Source organism: Dinoponera quadriceps, unplaced genomic scaffold, assembly GCF_001313825.1.
Source record: "Dinoponera quadriceps isolate SergipeBrazil2010 unplaced genomic scaffold, ASM131382v1 scaffold4187, whole genome shotgun sequence".
Taxonomy (NCBI): Eukaryota; Metazoa; Arthropoda; class Insecta; order Hymenoptera; family Formicidae; genus Dinoponera; species Dinoponera quadriceps.
Window position 1 is genome coordinate 115,441 of NW_014558557.1, and position 6,732 is coordinate 122,172.

General features: G+C 44.6%; 1 protein-coding gene across 3 annotated transcripts in view; it reads right to left on the reverse strand.

Annotated features, from left to right (window-relative positions):
- Positions 1-5,925, reverse strand: part of LOC106749932 (elongation factor 1-alpha) — a 16,525-nt gene extending 10,600 nt beyond the window's left edge. Inside the window, exon 1 of one of the 3 annotated variants that reach the window (XM_014629900.1) lies at positions 5,798-5,925. The gene's annotated coding sequence lies outside the window, so the exon portion shown is untranslated. Of the gene's footprint in view, positions 1-5,393; positions 5,483-5,503; positions 5,760-5,797 lie in introns of those variants that run through there. The other 2 variants (XM_014629901.1, XM_014629902.1) reach the window with 2 other exon arrangements.
- Positions 5,926-6,732: the final 807 nt, after the last annotated feature.

The following is a 6,732-nucleotide window of genomic DNA, read 5'->3' on the forward strand; positions in this document are numbered from 1 at the left end:
TATGCCATGTGTATACATATACAGGGTAATTCATTTAAATCGCGTATCTTAAATATTTTATTTGTTTTTGATGATATGAAAAAATGTCTAAGGAAAAAGTTACATCGTTTGAAGGGCTATTATGATGATAAACACATTTTTTACAGTTATTTTTTCAGAGATTTGAAGGTCAAGATAAAGATAATTTTTTTTTAATACAACTACATTTTTGTTTGTGTAATTTTATAATCAACATCGAAAGGAGTTCAACGACCTATGACAACATGATCTTTAAATGATCTTAAACATGAAAATTACGTATGTTTGAAGAAAACAGAAATATCAAACATATGCTTCAACAGAAAAATTTATTAAAGGAGGTATTCAAAATGATATCCTCCGATTTCAATGCATTTTTGAATACGATACATAAATGATGCTCTTGTCCTTTTTATCGTTTCTGAATTTATATTCGTACATGTATCGACGCTCTCTCGTGTTCTCTTATGTAGTTGTTACATCGTTATAAGCAATATTTTTCAACATTCCCTACAAAAAAGTCTAGAGCATTTAAATTGAGAGTCCAGGCCAACGGATATGTGTTATAAACCGGACAATTATCACTGAAAAAAACTTCGTTACCATCATAATTGCTTTCTCGGACGGTGCAGTTTTTTCTTAGATATTTTTTCGTATCATCAAAAACAAGTGAAATATTTAAAATGCCCGATTTAAATGGACCAACTTGTATATATGCTTTTGCATAATTAACTTTTTAACCTTATATTAAATTTGTGTGAAATAATAAAAAAGTAGTTATTCATAAGAAAATACCGTTTTGTGCTCAGGACTTCACACGAAAAGAGAACACTGGGACTCAGAGAGACGAAAAAAGTTCTGGCATAACTTTTTATTTTTCTTACTCTACGTTGTAAACAGCCCGACAATAATATTAATATTGACAAGTTACTTTAACTTACAAAAAACGTGCGTTTTAAAATAACTAATTTAAGTTAACTTATTTAAAATTAATCAAGTGAAAAGTTACTAACTTTTTAACTTAATTTTAACTTTAATAACGAATTATTACCCAATCCTGCTAATGATAACCTCCTAAGTAAACACTAACTAACAGTAATATTACAACAATATTATAACTTCCTGCTCAACATTATAACTGTTCTGCATATTCACAATGCGTGTATTATATTGCACTAACATTGTTGAGTTTACATTATAACAACAATTATAACGTATGTAATGTTACTGTTGGTTGGTGCCTACTGGGCTTGCGTGCTTGTAGCTGCTGCTGCTTTTTAGGAGTTAAAACCAGAAGAAGGCATAGTTGAGGTTGAAAGTGGCTGTAATTTTAGCAGGATTTCTCTCAATGCGGACCGCGTTCAGAGCGTACGCGTTATGTCCGCTTATATGTCGCGATCGATCTCGTAATTTGATGGCCATAGCGACGTGATCTAATACCGCGCGCGACATGTTTCCCCGCTATATCGAGACTGTACGGCGCAATGAGCGTCTATAGACCGGTCGTCTTCGCTGCTAAATCGGTAGACGCTGTATAGACTCAAGGGGAACCGTTCCGAGCCAGTATCGCACGTCCACGCATGAATTCATCTATAAATGACATTCTAAGATTGTTTTACAAGTATTACTTACACGTCCACATATACGGGGAGAAACGGTAAACAGTAACGACCGTTCACGGTCGGCTCGCACATTCCGATGTCGAACAGAATGATAATTTAGATATCAACGTGAGCGGTGATAACAATTTGCGTAAACACACACGTGTGAATGCGACACACGTGGCCTTTGTAATTAATAGTTATACAGCTGAATGTCACGTAAGTACCAGTGCATCTGAATGTCTATGATTCATCTATGTAAATATTTAATTAATGCTATTTTGTATATATTTAAGACTCGACATAATTGGTCGGAAGCTTTGTCATGCGTTGTCGTATGCCTTTAATTATAATTTATAAACATGTTGAATCGTGCAACAATGTCGATAGTATCATCGCTTCGTACAAATCAGGCCTGGCCAATCGGCATTCACATTTTTATACTTTGCACGTACTTTTTGTTGCCTGCCAGGTGATTTCTATATTATTGACGTCACATCAGTGGGAAATTATCTAATCACTGCGCCTGTAGGTCAGTTGTATAAAAATCATCCGACTGACCGCGAAAAATTGACTGAAAAAAGAATCTTTGGTACTCGGGGGCGGAAAAGATGCCGTTGAATCAATCGAATTTCCAGTGGCGCGTATTGGAGTAAATTTTATCTTGATTTCAATACATTGAGAAAAAAGTTTTAATGTTTGTAACTATAGTCGCGCATAAGTGAAAGAATTGTAGTCAGGAGATAAAAATATTTACTGATTATATATTGAAACAAAGTGTCTAGTTTATTTGTGTGCATGAAAAAAAAACGCTGTTGAATCAATAGAATTTCCAGCAATGCGTGTAATTGAAGTAAATCCTTCAATACACGGAAGAAAGTTTTGATATTCGTAACAAAAATAATTGCATAAGTGAAAAAATTATAGTTAAAAGAACCAGTTTTAATAAGTGTTATTATAACGCCAGTGATAATAATAATCTTACATATTGCTGCTATTATTGTTAAATTAAAACCAGAAGATGAGATACAGTTGAGACCGTAAATGACTATAATTTCAATGAAATATCTTTTAATGATATTATTAAAACAATACATGATATATTAGTATAATGTTATCGAATCAAGAAGATTTACACCAATTATGCACGCTGTCGGAAGCTCTATTGATCCATCAGCATTTTACTTCCGTCGAATTGTAACCGTATAGTAAAAGAACTATATCGTCGCGAGAACCTTTTTTTTCTATTATTATAATATCAATGACCCGATATGCGTATTGTTCTATTCAACAATTCTTCCATTAAAATAACAATTTACGTTTGACGCCGCAAAAATAATTGTAGCTTTAGCGAGATTAGCCATTATTTCCGCGAGGGTCCGGTTAGCGCGCGTCCACTCACATCGGCTGGCGAGTTTTTCCGCTGGACCACCGATTAGAAAATTTCATATTAAATTAGCCGATCAGTAATGTGGACTCTCTCGCTATAATGTGGGCCGATATAATGTGAGCCGGCTGGATTAGCGATGCCGATAATTCAATCGTGTCTTCGCCGCCGATTACCGGCTGGTCGTCTCGAATGAAAAATGGCAGCTTTCGAGCGGTTTCGCACGCGGCGCGTTGATCGGATATTAAGAGGGCGATAAATATTGACTGCGCGCGGCGAACAGGAGGACCTTTCGCAGGCCGTAAAAGGGTATTGATTCGTTCGAAGGAGACCCACGCAAGGCTCGTGAACCCTCGGTGGACTCGTGTATAAATATGAGTGCTATCGGATCGAGTGTGCGCGGTTATTACCCGGCCGGCATGGCGATTGCGATCCCGCAGCGCGTATATACATGGAAGTGGAAAAGGAGAGAGAAAAATATAACGACGACGACGGCTCGATTATATCGATTCGCGCGCGCGGGTTCGATTGGCGGGCTGATCGCGCCGTCCCCGATGAACCCGAACCGTGTCGCTGCCCAGGTAATCCGTCCCGCGAGACCGCCTTTTAGATCAATAAAGGGTGTACGATGCTGCCCTAGCAATCTCGTCCTACGTGCAAGGTGCGGTGTACAGGGTGCTTTAAAAGTAGTAGCGCGCACGACCGACGCCTCCGACGGACGCGAGGGACCGAGTCGAGCGGGTGGAGGGCGGGCCGATTGTTCCAAATTCTCTTTATTCGATTTTATTCACGGTGTAAAATCAACCGAGCTGACTGAATTTCTAATATCACCGTCGAACGGCCCATTTCTCGGTGGATTTACAAGTTGCTGGAAAATTCAATCTTACACGGAAAAGTAGTTTGGTTGTGTCAATCGGAAAGAGGGGAACAACTAGATGCGTTTTAGTTAAAGGAAATCAAGTTTTCGATTATAAGAATCACGCTTGGGTCGCAAGAATCGGAAATTCTGTTTCCCCAACGCACCTGGCTGTCCCCTCTTTCTGATTAATAATGCAACTGGATTTAATTTTTCCACGTATTTTTATCTATTAATTATCTCCGATAATGCACACATCTCTCATAGTCACACTGAGAAAGCCATTTTTTAGTTGATTCAACCAAATGGGTGTATCTTCGTAATTAATCTGGCAATATTCACTCGTAGATTTGAAAATGTTCGCGATTTTTCAGATTCGCCGCAAGAGCCTTGATGGAGAGAGTTCAGTGTTAAACAACCTACCGGAGCACAAGCTGTACCGGAGTACACCGATCGATGTTAATTTCGTGGCGCAAGAAGCGGATCAGACAAACATCTCGTTGAACCTCAATCTGTGTTAATTAAATCCGCCTCCTCCGGCCGAGAGAGAGAGAGAGAGAGAGAGAGACAAACATGACGTTACTTCGCGAAGAATTTGCATCACGTCTCGGCGACCGCGTTCACATCGTAGACGACGTTATCGGCGGGGCAAAATCGAGTTGATCGTCGTCGACATGAGGCGATTAACGGTAAGTCCGGATTCACAATTGGTGTAATAATCATTTAAGCGAGGTCTGACAATCAGAATGTAAGGCGTAAGATTTCAGAAATTCACCAATCACAATCGCCCTGTAATTCGACTGTGATTGGCCAATTTCTCAAGTCTTGCGCCTTAAATTCTCACTTGTAGACCCCACTTGAGCTTTCCGCCAAGCTCTCGGCATATTAAATTATAACGTGATTTCTAGGGAGAAGCACGGTTTCCAGCCGCTATCGGACGTCGCAGTCCTCAAGATTTCCGCGTCGTCTGGCTTTAGTCAGCGCGGGAAACGCCTTTCGTCCGAAATTGCGTTGCGTTTCGTTGTTTCGAGCAAAAGGCTGAAGGCTTGTTGCGCTTATCGCGGGGCACACTTGGAAGAACGCAAGCGGTAGAAGAATCGGATTGACCGACCACGGCCGATGAGGAGAGCAATCGACCGACCGGTCTCGCTTTCCTTACTGCTCCGATTTTTCGAATATCATGGCCCTGAGATCGCCCGTCTCTGCGTGCATCCGTGGCGCGCGGCCTCTTCTAATAATAGTCACAGCGGCCCCCGAAGGCGGCCATTTCTCGCCGGCGATTACTCGCGCTCCGGAGCATCTTCGCGATCACTCTCGGGGAATCCCGTCGGAGAGACTCGCCACCCTCGGCCCCTCCTCGTCCCCCCGAGCGATCTCTTCGCTTTTCCCCGGCTCCTCGAGCGAACGAGGACGACGCGACGCGCGGACGACGATTGCGACATGTCGCGCAACGACGAGGTTGACGATCGGCGGCACGGTTGCTGGCACTTACCGGTAGCGACTCGGTCGACCGAGCGAGCGAACGACCTACCTACCACCCCTGGGGAGCGCGGACGACCCGGCGACGACGCGCACCACGTAGCAGCCGCTACCGTCGAACGGCCCGAACGCGCGTAATGGCCGGTCGAGATCGTCCCTTACGTCAGCGCACTGTTGCTCGCTCCTCGTCGTAGCACAGTCCCTTCACCCGGGAAGCCTTCGCTGGGAAGCCGGCTCTCGGGAGCTGCGCGCTGTAATAGACGGCGGCGAGCTCGCGCGAGCTTACGAGGAGCGACGAGAGGGCGGACTCGCCCCGAGAGCGCCGGCTCGAATCGATACGCTCGCTGGCGAGCCGGCTCGAGCTTGCACGAGAGACCCTCCGATATATACCCGTCCGAGCCCGAGCTACCCCCTTCGTCGGGAAGGTACCGCGAGAAACACGAGGACTTTACTCACCGGTTCTCGGCGAGCCTCCGCTGAAAATCCCGCGGACTCCTGCTTCCTCTCTTGCCGCGCGCACGGCGAAAGCTCGACGGCGGAGGACCGCGAGAGAGGGAGGGTGACGGAGGCAAGGAGAAAGAGAGAAAGCTTCGGGGGTGAACCGACGAAGGTGGCGCCATCAGTGAGCGTCCCGGCAGCGCTTGCGCCCGCGAGCTTTTCCCTATCGCGACCCTGCCTGATTGGCCCGACTGACGCGCGTCTATTTTCCTCCGAGACGACGACAAAAGAACGAGTCCGCCGATGGATACGATGATATCGCGCTCTCTCTCTCTCTCTCTCTCTCTCGAGCGTGCAAACCCTAACGGCCGTGCATTCCGTTCCTCGGCGCGCAAGCGAACGGCTCCCTGTTTTCTCCTGAAAACATGTTTCTCGCGTGGCTAATCCCGCGAAGCGAAAGCCTCATCGCCGGGGTCAGGCAAAACCGAACGAAAACGGGATGATGCGTCTCTCGCGCGATTCTCGCTTCTTATCGATCCTGCGTTCTCCCGCTCGTCGCGCGATGCCCGGCGCTCGCCTCGCGGGAACTTCCGCACGGCGGGAAATTCAAAGGCGCTTTGGCGCGCCGCGCACACGCTACACTGAAAAACCCATTTAGTCGAATCAACTAAATTCTTGTTTGACGGTGGGCGAACAAATTTCTTGGTTAGAAGAACCGAGGTTTAGTTCTCGGAACCAAAGGTTTGGTTCTTTGCAACTTCACTTGGAACTTCAGAGAACCAAATCTCCGGTTTAACAAGCAGACTTTGGTTATTGCAAACAAACGATTTGCTTGCCCATAGTTAAACAAGGATTTAGTTGATTCAATTAAATGGGTTCTCAGTGTAAAGCCCTTTGAATACAGTGAGTGATTTCTCGTCTCCAAGCAAAATAGCGTCGATCATTTTCATTCA